Source organism: Amblyomma maculatum, chromosome 3 (genome assembly GCF_055883805.1).
Source record: "Amblyomma maculatum isolate TAMU_Amacu chromosome 3, ASM5588380v1, whole genome shotgun sequence".
Lineage (NCBI taxonomy): Eukaryota > Metazoa > Arthropoda > Arachnida > Ixodida > Ixodidae > Amblyomma > Amblyomma maculatum.
Window position 1 is genome coordinate 81,553,214 of NC_139346.1, and position 12,212 is coordinate 81,565,425.

The 12,212-nt window shown below is 45.3% G+C and overlaps 1 non-coding gene across 1 annotated transcript; it reads right to left on the minus strand.

Moving 5' to 3' along the window:
* Nucleotides 1-9,176: 9,176 nt before the first annotated feature.
* Nucleotides 9,177-9,272, minus strand: TRNAY-GUA (transfer RNA tyrosine (anticodon GUA)). The gene is given in 2 exon segments: nucleotides 9,177-9,212; nucleotides 9,232-9,272. It is a non-coding gene; the product is annotated as a tRNA-Tyr (tRNA).
* Between the last annotated feature and the right edge of the window lie 2,940 nt (nucleotides 9,273-12,212).

Here is a 12,212-nt window from a genome sequence, read left to right on the forward strand (position 1 = left end):
GGTTATTTTTTAGTGCAGCTTTCTCTACTGCTTCATTAATTTAGGGCGGAGACGCCACATAATATACCATATTAATATCCTTATCTGTGTTCTCTCATAAATCGTGTACAGTCTCCAAAGAACAAATTTCAGCTGTCATAGAAAGTAAAGAAGCGTCCAGTGTTTATTCGGCAAATTTCGAAGAAACAGACTTATTGGCAACATTTAAATGTGCCATTTCTCATCCTACTACTTGATCAGTGCTGTAAGCGTCTTTGCATATTGATGTTCAAGGCAACAAGTAATGCTTTGTGTAGCGCTGCCTTAAATGCATACATATGCATAATATTCTGCCTTCAATGTCACAGCGCCGCGAAGAAAGTACTTTGACTAATAAGATGTTTAAAATAATTGTCAGAGGTCTAACCCAATATAAACTCTGACACCAAAACCGCAGTGGTAACGACAGCTGAGTAAAAACGTTTGGCTTTATTTCAAAATCAACGTTACACAAAAGAATAGCTAAAGCAGTAGGCTATGTTGCTCAACCTAAAAGGCCTTGTAACCTGTTAGCAAAACACCTTGGTTTTGAATGGCACAAATATATTAAGTTTCAGTAAATACCTGTTCCTCCTCCACCGCTCGAAGGGAAGAGCTGTTACGGCCAAATATATTTAAAAAAATTATTCAGATAGATTCATGATACTCCTGTTGGCCTGCATTTTACAATGCCATTCTATTTTTGCATGCAGCTTTAGCATGGATATTTTTTAGTGTAGAGTATTTATGAAATTTTTGCAATAAAGCCTAAAAAGAATTGAAAATGCTGTTTTTACAACCACGCATGCTGGTAGGCTTATGCACATCGCATGTTTTCAGAGATGGTGAGTGTGTGTAAAGCTCAGCTAGCCTCCTGGGTAGAAGTTTTAATTGCACACTGCTGTTCAATGCTTTGTTTTGTTAAAGTAAAGCAGACAACAGGAAACTTGAACCTGTTGCACATTCTGTTGACTGCTTTACTCTCACGATAAAGACATTGAGCACTAGTAAGTGACTAAAATTTCCATGGCATATGCTTGCTGAGCTTTATACGAATGTTATTGGCAAGTTTGTACACCGATAGCGGGCCCTACAAGCAAAAACCGGGAAACGTGCTAATGTCCGCCTACGGGCTTCCGTTGGACGTCTGTGGGACACGATCCAGATCCACGAGCGATAGTCCGACGGATGTCCACAATGCGCATGTCGAACATAACCGGATTTTCGTCGGACGGCCGAACCAATGAAACAGGACGCCCGTCGGTCGTCCGTCGTACGTCAGTGACCGTCTGGATTTTTTACCGCGCCCTGGCATGGCACAGAACGCGGATGCCTCCACGTTTCGCCTCCATCTAAAAGCAGCTGCAGTGCCCAGAATTCCATCCCGCATCCGTAGGCCAAGCAGTCGAGCGCTGTAAGAGCTGCACCATCGCGGGAAGGTACAAACGAAGGACTTCATGGCGGATAGAGAACATTTGTATCAACGTGAGCTGGCAGTATAGACATGGGGTATGGCTATAATACACCGTAGTAAAAAGCACCTACAGTCTTTCTTTCTTCAAAGCCGACCCAGAACACACTCCATAAAAAAAATTCGTAAAACCTCAATTTTGCTGGAAGTAAAAAAAAAAGTAACAGTGGAGGTGCTGGGTATCGATCTCAGTACCTCTCGCATGGTAAGCGAGCGCTCTAACATCGGAGCTGCACCCCCGGACGTGGTTGAGCGGAGGAGCGACAACAAGCCAATCACGACGAACTACATATCTAGGTCAAGCGGCGGCAGTCGAAGAACAGCGTAGAAAGCGGTTGCCGTCAGAATCCTGAGTCGCGTTCGAGCGCAATTCCTTGAGCATTTATTCTCCCCTTGGTAAGTGTGGCTAGTGAAAATTCAAGACGAGTCATAATATGAAAAATAGGCATTGAGGAGAGTTATGCAGATATTTGCGTCCAGGAGTAAGGCGCCGTTTTGGTGATGCGGCGTAGTGATGACCTCTAGAATAATTCAGAACAAGGGGTTATACGATACTGCGCTAACATCGCACAGGACATGCGTGTTTATACATTTCAGGAGGCTCGCTTTGCGATAGCCACGGCCGGAAAGCAATGGCGAAGCTGTAACTGTAGAGCTATTGGTAGATTCCGACGTTGTGGAAGAGCGGCATGCGAGGCATGGTTTTAATAAGCGATTAGAGATACGTTAGACTGCACTACCCTTGAGTGTTCATCCTCAAATTGTTTGGTTGGTGCGTCCTCTTGCCGTTCACGATTCGTGAAATAATTCTACAAGCAGATCTTGAAAACGTTTTCTTCCCAATTAAAGTATGAATGTTTCCTCGTTACCAACAGTGCACACTGTTACCTCACAAAATGTGGCATGAGACGGAGTTCCAGCTCGATAAAATGTGCGTTTACTTTTTTTTGAAGTCCCATACTGTTCTTTAGGAGGGTTTTGGCGAAAATTGGAAATGTCTCTTGTTCTTATCGGCACAGTGTATGGAAAACGAGAATGGCTGTGAGACATGCCGACATGGATGCTCGCTCAGCGAAGGAGTATTTCATTGAAAGTATCAACAACCTGACCGCCATCTTTAACACCCAAAGTGAGAAACCTGAATTGATGCCAGTACCTAAAGCGTTTTTGAAACTTCGTGAACCCTTACTTTTGCTAGAGCTCTTTGTGGTATTATGCTTTGACTTTGTCCCACTGTAAATATTATTGTTGACAGGAAACAAAGCAGAAAAAAAGGCGCCGTGGCTTAGTTGGGATTCCACTTCCGGCCGCCGTAGCGAACGGACGTGTTATGTTGGGCTCCGTTGGAGCGGGTACAGCGTTCATGTCTGGCCGCGGAAACAGGCTTTTTGTTTCGGACAGTGATTATCAGGTTGTACTGCCAAGTTTGCCTACAGGGCGATTTGTTGAAAACACTGTTTTTTTTTGCACGGTGATATCAGGGTCCGCCCATACCGGGTGGAAGACTTTCGTGATGCGCTTGCTCCGCTTTCGCTCATGCCGGATGTTATCGCCCTGGGGCGTACCGCATGAACCACGTCTGGGCAGTGACCTTCAAGGACGCTGACTCGATGAAGAGGATACTTCGCTTTGTAGACATGCAGGTTGAAGGTGCTCGGTGTCTCGTCATCGATCCTGCTCCGAGACGTCTGAATGAAGGTACACTGGTTGCTGCACAGTGTACCAGACGAAGACGTGCGGCTCGCCTTTGCCGCTTTCGGGAAGGTGACAGATGTTTCAAAGGAGAAGTGGAGAGCACAGGGCATGTCGGATAAGGGTTCAACAACAAGACTTGTGACACTCAAGTTGAATCCAGGTGTCAAGCTCGACGACCTTCCACATCAGGTGAGCGTCAGTGGCGAATTGGCCCTAGTGGTAGTGCCTGGCTGGGCCCCGCTTTGCCTGCGCTGCCAAGGTACAGGTCAAATACGGCGCGAGGGCCGCATTCCGCGATGCAGCTCTTGCCGGTGGTTCGGACACGAAGAGAGTCAGTGCACTCGCACATACGCAAGCGTCACCGGTCCCGGCAAAAGATATGAACTGTCCGAGCTGTACATGGATGAGGCGGACGCTGAGGAGACTTCGAAAGCAGGAAAAGGACCAGCGGCCAAGGAAGTATTGCAGCCTAATCTTCAAGTCCTTGTGCCGCAGAAGCCTAGTGTTCACGCTAGCCCACCGAGCAAACCAATAGTTACCGACCAAGAGGAATCTGCGTTGGATAAAGCGATGAACGACGACGAATCGAACATTGGGGGCGCCGAAGCAACCGCAATGGATGTTACTCAGGGAGAAGCTGGCGTCGGTGCCGGTATACTTCCCGGAAAGCAGCAGCGTGACCAGAAAGATACGAAGAGTGAGCAACTGGACGGCAGTGGCAGCGGGGAGCCGCCACCAAAAACAACCGGGACGAGACGGCCGCCCTTCAAACCGCGGCCGAACGTCCCGTCCGAGCCAAGGCAGGCGGTGAAACCGCCTCCATAATCATTTGGCCTGTGTGGCCAGGTGGACTCAGCGAAGACGGTGCTTGCTGTGATCTGTACGGCGCCTGCGAAAAACTGGATTGGGGAGCGCTGCATGGAGGCTTTATGCACTGCGAGTTTAGTGTTTTGTTTCCCGCTACGAACTCTAATTAGCGGGGCTTTTGTTACTAAACATGGCAGTTAATCTCGATGTAACACTTCGTTTAGCATCTTTAAATGTGCGGGGTTTGGGAGAAAGAACAAGACAAAGCCAGCTGAGTCGCCTATTTCTTGAAAATGGCCTTGACCTAATCGCTATCCAAGAAACTAAGATTGAAAGCGAAGAGCTAACTGATCGTATGGCGTCGTCCTTTTCTTCTTTGTATGACGTATGCGCCTGCCATTCCGTCGGCGCGTCGGGTGGCTGCGTTTTTTTTTATTCGTAAAAGTTTAGGCATCAACGTTGCTTCCATTGTGGCTTCCCAATGCGGTCGCCTTCTTGTTGTTGACTTCGTTTTCGAATAATAGTGGTCGTTTTGTCTGTGTTTATGATTCGAACGCGATGAGCGAGCGCAAAACATTTTTCGAAAGTCTCGAAATGCATCTTAGGTGCGACAAGGTAGTAATATTGATAGGAGACTACGACTGCGTTTGTTTCGCTCAGGACCGCGCGAAAAATTTGCCAATGAAGGATAAAAGTGCTCAGCTGCTTCACTCTTTAATTAATGAATGTAATCTTGAAGACGTTGGCTATTTGTTCTCTTGCGACGCACGCCCTAAATACACGCATTTTCAAAAGAATAGCCACGCCAGATTAGATCGAATTTGTCTCTGTTGAACTGGCTTCATTGTGCACAGAGTATGACGTTAAGCCCGTAAGCTTCAGTGACCATTGCTTAGTAATTGGAACATTTGGCAGGAAACAGCGGAGGTCACGATTTAACTGGTACCTATTGAAATTTAACGTGAAGCTTTTAGAGGATGACAGTTTTGTAAGAGAGGCAACGGAAAGCTATATAGTTGAGTGGGAGGAGCTAAAGCAGAGAGTAAAGCTTTTAGCTATCGAAACTGCAAGCGCAATTCGATATGACGAGAAAAGAAAAGAGAAAGAAATGCACGAGGAGCATGAGTTTTTGCTTAGCACGGATAGCATCCAGCCGGGAAGATATGCACAAGAAATAAAAGCCTTGAAACGACAACTTGAAAACATTGACACTGAAAAGTATAAGGCCGCAGTGATAAGAGCAAGGTCTGAAAAATTTTGGGCTGGGGAGACGCCAACTAAGCGAGCGCTGTCAGATGAGAAACGGCACGCGTATCAAAAAGAAATACGGCAAATTGAGAACCGAGGTGCTGGATATAGTGATTCTGCTACTATCATAAATGCCTTTATAGAACACTGCAACGAATTGCTTGGCCTTAAACGCGAAGTCAAAAATGGCTTTCAGGCAGAATCCTTGCGCCATATGCCAAAACTCGATGATGATGTTAAAACGCGTCTAGAACGACCCATAAGTTTCACAGAAATAGAAAGTGCGATAGACGAGCTTCCAATGGGAAAGTCGCCAGGACCTGACGGGCTTGGCGCTGCTTTCTACAAAGCATTTAAAGATTACACAGCCCAGATTTTGCTAAAAGTGCTAGACGATTCATACGAGCGTAAGCAGGTTCCACCTTCATTTTCTACCTCGCACATTGTTTTGATTCCGAAGTATGATGAGCCAGGAAAACGCCTGTTGGTGGGTTCTTATCGGCCGATAAGCCTCACCAACGTGGATTACAAAATATGCATGAAAGTGCTGGCGAAAAGGCTTCAAAGTGTAATATCAAGTCTGGTTGGGCCACACCAGACGTGCGGCATTAAAGGTCGAAGCATCGCAACTAATGTGCACGTGGTACGAACTGTTTTGGAGTGTTGTGACGCGATTGGAGCTCGAGTGGCATTGATACAGCTGGATCTCGCCAAAGCATTCGATCGCGTTTCGCACGATGCCTTGTTCGAAGTATTGGCACACTCAAACATAGGACGAGTGATTGAGGAAGGTGTTCGAATAGTGTATGCGAACTGCATGACACGGATAATTGTGAATGGATAACTCACTGACAGCATTCGTGTGCTGTCGTCAGTGAGGCAAGGCTGCCCCCTATCACCCCTGCTGTTTGCGGCCTACCTCGAGCCTCTCTGCCGGTCTATCATAAACAATGAACGTATAACTGGTTTTATGCTACAGTCAGCACAGGTCAAAATGCTGGCATATGCAGATGACATCGCTGTATTCTGCTCAAGCAGAGAAAGCATTCAAGAAGTTACTGTCCTTGTTGAAAAATTCTACCGACAGACAGGCTGTGAAGTAAATTGGGAAAAAAGTGCCGGGTTCTGGCATGGAGACTGGGATGTTACGCCTGAATACTTTTCTCGTTTGCAATGGTCAAAATTGCCGACCCAGTATTTAGGCGTGCCGCTTGAGTCGTACCAAGATCCCACCCCTTTCTGGGCTGGAAGCAGAGAGGGCGAGAGAGAAATCTGATTCATGGCAGGGCAAGCCGTTGTCAATGTTCTCACGCGCTTATGTGGGCAATGTTTTCCTTGTGGCAAAGATATGGTATATAATGAATGTGCTTTCAGTGACGCGTGTTAACATCGAAAAACTTCATCGTGTCTTTGCCGTTTTCATGTGGGCATCAGCATGGGAAATGTGCAGCAGAACCAACCTGCTTCTTCCTCTTAAGGCGGGGGGCTTGGGCCTCGTGCATCTATTTTTGCGACAGGTTGTCTCGCGTTTTTTTTTTCCTTCGTGACCAAACGACAAATTCTTGAGGATGGTTATGCAAGTACGACTGTGTAAAATGCTTCCAGAATATGTTGTCTGTTCTGGTGAGAATATGAGTGGCGCCTTAAAAGGATACATGCGCGAAGTTGTCTTGTCTTTCAGAATGTTGCATGCGCGTTTTTCAATCGAATACTGGAGCAAAGTGTGTAAGAAGAAGCTGTACAAAGATCTTCTAGATGTGACGATACCGTTGCCGATTTACCGTGATACACCGGGGAGGCCCTGGACAGGATGTCTTAAAGCGTGTGAAAAAGATGCCAGTTAGGCTTTCAGTTAAAACGTTCTTCTTTAAGCTACATTCCAACACATTACCTGTTAAAACCTGGTTACATGAAAAAGGCTTATTCGTTCCCAGGACAACAGACTGTCTCCTTTGCAAAAAACCAGAGACAATCGAGCACGTCTTTCTGGATTGCTGGCACCCAGTCTTTCACTGGGATGTTCTCCAGAGAACAAGACCTTTCGTTAGATCCGTATGGCATACGGTTCCTTGCAGTCGAGAGTGAGGGTATTCCTTTGGATTTAGTCATGGTCTTGGGCCTCCACAGCCTGTGGAAAATAAGGATGCAAGTGCAACATGCAGATGTCAACACGCGTCCTGTACGCGAGAACTTTATCGAGAGTGTGCTGCTCCTTAGAGAAACGTACCGGGTGCTTTCTGATCCACCTGACTGGATCAGTGTGCTTGATGAACTGGCTGTACTCAAGAAATTTTTAACCTTTCGTGACAGCCGCAGTCTGGTTGTTGCGAGCTTTACCATTATTGTGAATTTTTTTTTTTTGATTTGATGTGAACTCAAAACAGGCAATAACGAAAAAAAAAAGTCATGCCCTAGCTGGTTAAAGCGCCTGTCTAGTAAACAGGAGATCGTGAGTTCGATTCTCACCAGTGCCTTCTTAATTTCATTTTTCTTTCGTACCTTATCGTTCGTTAGCTGCATTAATCGCCTCGACTGCTCATAAAAACGAGAGCGAATCACCCCGGGAGTTGCATTAAATTTTTTGTGTGGCCTTCTGAGCAACTATTTCATGCAATATATTTTTTGCAAAATAAAAAGAATTCATGACAGTTCTATTACTGTATTTCTAGCCATAACCTTATAATTCTCCTCTTCTTTTTTTTTTGCTTAAGCTAATCAGCATGCCTTTAAACCTAAGCTGTACGTAAAAAAACATTGTCGTATGAGTATATTCTGGGGTGGGAGAATCGATAAGGTAGGCAAGCCAGTGTTGTCATTTCTTCCTTTAGGCATCCATCATGGGTTTCATTTTGTCGCTTTTACGCTTGCGCAAAGCCCCATTGTTAATGTTTATTGTGCACTCTTCGACTCGTCAAAATCAGTTTCGCGAAACGAACTGCAGTGGCAAGCGCTCGAAGAAGGATACTGCTCAGAGATCTTCAAAGAGGGAATCCTTCAGCACATGTTCAAACAATCAGAGATTGTATAATATCTTCTGACTTAAATAGACAGCACGTACTACTTCCGATTAAGTCTCAATTTCTTGCTCATTTTTTGTTTCCTACTAATATTACCGCAACGTATTTTTGGGTTAAATATCATCATATCTTTATGCATGCTTATGGTTTTAGGCATTCAGTCATGCGCAGGAATGAATTTCATAAATTGCTCTGGAAGAAAATGATGTTAGCAAATTAGGTGTTACTATGGTTTCAGGAGAGGCTTTATTCGCGTGTGGTGTTCCAGATATTTGAAATAGGTTCTATATAATTACGGATTAAATGAGGATAGCAACCGTAACTTGTGATGAATTCAGGATCGGAGTGAAAATATTAAATATACCTGGTGATGTATGTTGAAAACATGTTTCCACTTATAACGTTTTCCAGACAAACTCCAACCAAATGCTCCATTAGGCTAAGCTCTACCTGTACAACACTGTTCTTAATGACATGCAATAGTGCAAATTAGTAGAGAAAAAGAAAACGCTCGGTCGTTTGCTCAGTGTGTTTCGTTGCAATTTTTTAGTTAACGCCACTGCTTCTCGCGTTTCGATGGCGCACAAGATTGTTGTTTGCACAGCGAGCGCTGGTGCAAAAATCTTGGTGAGCGCAATTAAGAAGCGTCATATTTTGTTTTATGGTGGCTGCATCCTCAGAAAAAGAAGATTTAAGGAATGCTACTTCACTAAAACAATTCGGAAAGTTAATGAGCTTTTTTTATTGCTTAATTTATTATCATATTTTACACATAAAGAACATTACTTCACGCACACAAACCACACACACACGCACGCACGCGCGAAAATGCTGCCGCATTTTCCCCGCATCAACGCCGCTGTGGCGTCTGCATGAATAAAGCACTAGAGAATGCTACGTCCCTCAAAAAACTAAAAATTTCCGCCGAGCCGGATTCGAACCAGCGACCTATGGATGTCCGCAGGCAGAAACCCACTACAGTCCACCGCTCTACCATCCAACTGATCTATCGACGGCACCTACACCGAGGCCCGAGTAACCTCTAGCAATGTGCGCTGACCGCCTACTTTAGTGAACGTGAAGGTTTTTGAAGGTCTGCCGAACATAAAATAGCTCCCTCAAAGGTAGCCGCCGTCTAATTTCGTAGATCGGGACAGTACTTGTGGAGTGCAGCTTCTTTTTGTGACTGCAAAGTCAGTCTGGCTTCTTTCAAACATTCAACCGATCCTTTTCCTTCAAATCCTGTTCCATCGTTTCGCAGAAATTATCTTGAACTTGCTGCCAAAATGCGCTTTTCATGTTAAAACCAACTTCAAAAGATAACAAAAACGGCTAATAAAGAAGGACCCCACTACGTATCCTTAGTTTTCTGAAAAGCCACCAAAATTTGTAAGCGCTGTCTATAGACCCTTTACAGCGCGAGCGCATGGGCGCTGCCATATTTGATCATGTGACCCTTCCGCCATCGCCGGCCTTCTGGTTTGACGGCTTCCGGCACGTTGGTACTCGGCTGCACGGTGCGGCGTACCAGCTTTCGCTTGGGACAGCGAGCTTATAGACAGGCAATAAACTTCATGTGAATGCCTATAGTATGTGTAGGTGCTAAAAAATGTTTAATTTAACCCCGTAGTTCATTTATTGCGTCCTTCTAAATGTCTGCATTGGCTAGAACGTTTCGACAAACCCATCAGCTGTCGACGCATTTTTTGTTTTGCCTTTTTTATCAATTCCCGTGCTCTTTGTGGAAAACGTAACTTTCTGTAAAACTGAATAGATTACAAACTGATTATTCCCTCAAACTTTTTTTTTAATTTTCTTGCGCAAAGAGCGAACGTATGCTCAGACTATGCTGGCTGAGACGCATTATGAATGTTCATTTAACATTGTGCACAATACTTACTGCTCAATATGGACGCGCGTGTAATCCCCGACAATTGATAAGATATGATTTTATCTCCTGTAAGCGTCCTGGCTTCAAAAGACTATTACGCTGCTTGAAGGCCGCATCAGGCGCTCAGCGGCGTTCACCTGCGCTCGGGCGAAGGTGACTAGAAACTGCACTGGAATTCAGAACGCACAGTACGCAGCCCAAGCAAGCGAGGATATAAAAAAATCTAATCATGGTAAATTTCATCATTGGCCCGTGCATTAGTTTCATAAAAGCAGCAGTTATTACATGTATTTCAGCAGTAGTTGTCTAATTAAAGTTTTGTTTTGTTTGTGCGGTGTTACGTCCCAAAGCGACTCAGGCTATTAGTGGAGGACTGCGGAAATTACCATCCCCTTGGGGTTCTTTAATGTGCACTGATATCGCACAAAACACGGGCGCCTGGGTTTTTGGCTCCAGCGAACAGCAGCCGCCGAGGCCGAGATTCGATCCCGCATATCCTAGGGAATAGTACGTAATTCAAGTAAACCGATTCACTTAAATGCCCACACTAACTTTCTTTCTCTGCGCAATGAATTCGTATAACTGCATAGACGTTAATAGCAACGTCAAGGTACCTCTTAACGCTCTGCGAAAAAAAAACTCGGCAGCAGTGCAAAGACTCAATATCCAATTCCTGAGAAAACGTCAGGGTCGTTCTCGAATTCCCATGGCTACTGCCGGTGCTAAAACGAGCTGGGGTGTGAGGTATAGCCATTATATGAAATTCACAGGCGCTTTCTTGTCCCAGAAAGGAACATGAACTCGTGATACATCTCCCAGGAAAACGGTTGCCTAGGCCATGATGTGCACCTTGTGTAGAAAGCGTCTTCTGTTCTTCCGCCAATAAACAACAGGGTCATTAGCTCTACTTCCTCGCAGAATACTTCGACAATACAGACGACACCTCCATCACAACAGCGCTGTTTAAAAGTCAGCTGGTATTCTTACATAAGATACACAGCAGCAGTTAGCACTGCGCGTCGATGCGTTCCGAAGGCCAACAATGACGGCCGTCCTAGTGGCGCCACCTGTTAGGGAAGAGTGGAACTACTCTCTGTAAACGGTCTATAGATTCAATTGTCTACATTCTTGAAGCAGATATGTATATAGACCCTTTGCAAAACTCTGGAAGTCAGCTTCACTGCACAGCAAAAACCCCTGTACCATGGCGGCCAAACCTGGTTTGAGAGCCGAAGTTGGGGGCAGTGCAGGAGACATCTACTGTGACAATAATGGTCACGTCCATTTCCTGCACCCCTCTGCCTGTTGTTGCTGCCCAATTATGGCATTAAGAGGCCATGGGGGAAGCCAGTTCCTCCCAAGTTTCATTCATATCGCCATTCCGCCCACATGCTTCCTCCTCCCCCAGGTGCATGCATGAAATCAGGCTTGACACAGAAGTATTCGGCGCTGTACTAACTTCTGCCCCCAAAGCCGGTTTGGCCGCCGTGGGGAAGGGGTTTTTGCTGTGAAGAGAAGCTGACTTAGAGTTTTGCAAAGGGTCTATTGAAAAGGCATGTCAAGTTTCACTCCTGGCCCTAATCTGGCTGAGCTCTACGCTCTATTCACTGTCTTGTACCATAATATTTTGATAAGCAAATAAGCATAACAAAGCTGAGGGCAATCAATGATGTTCTAGGGAAAATATCTGCTAGCCTAAAGTGTACAGGGTGGCGGCTCGATGTCCCAGGTTCATGACCACGCTGTTGCATAGAAAATTCGCTTACGTTTTGGCCAGATGTCGCACGCGCCTTGAGGAAAAAGGACTAGTTGTTGTTAGTTCTTCACTCTATTTTATCTGCCGCAAAACAGTTTTAGATATGCACTGCAGATTTTTACGCCACTATGACATTCAAATAAGCCACTCTAATATTATTGAGTAGGCAAGAACTTAACAACTGAAGCTGCTTCACTAAGTATGCGGAGCTGAACGAAGGAAAACAGGCTCTGTGAGGAAGTGTAATAAGCGCATTGACCTCCACGAGAGCACATGACAGGGCGAGGATGCTAAGACCAGGAAGTACGT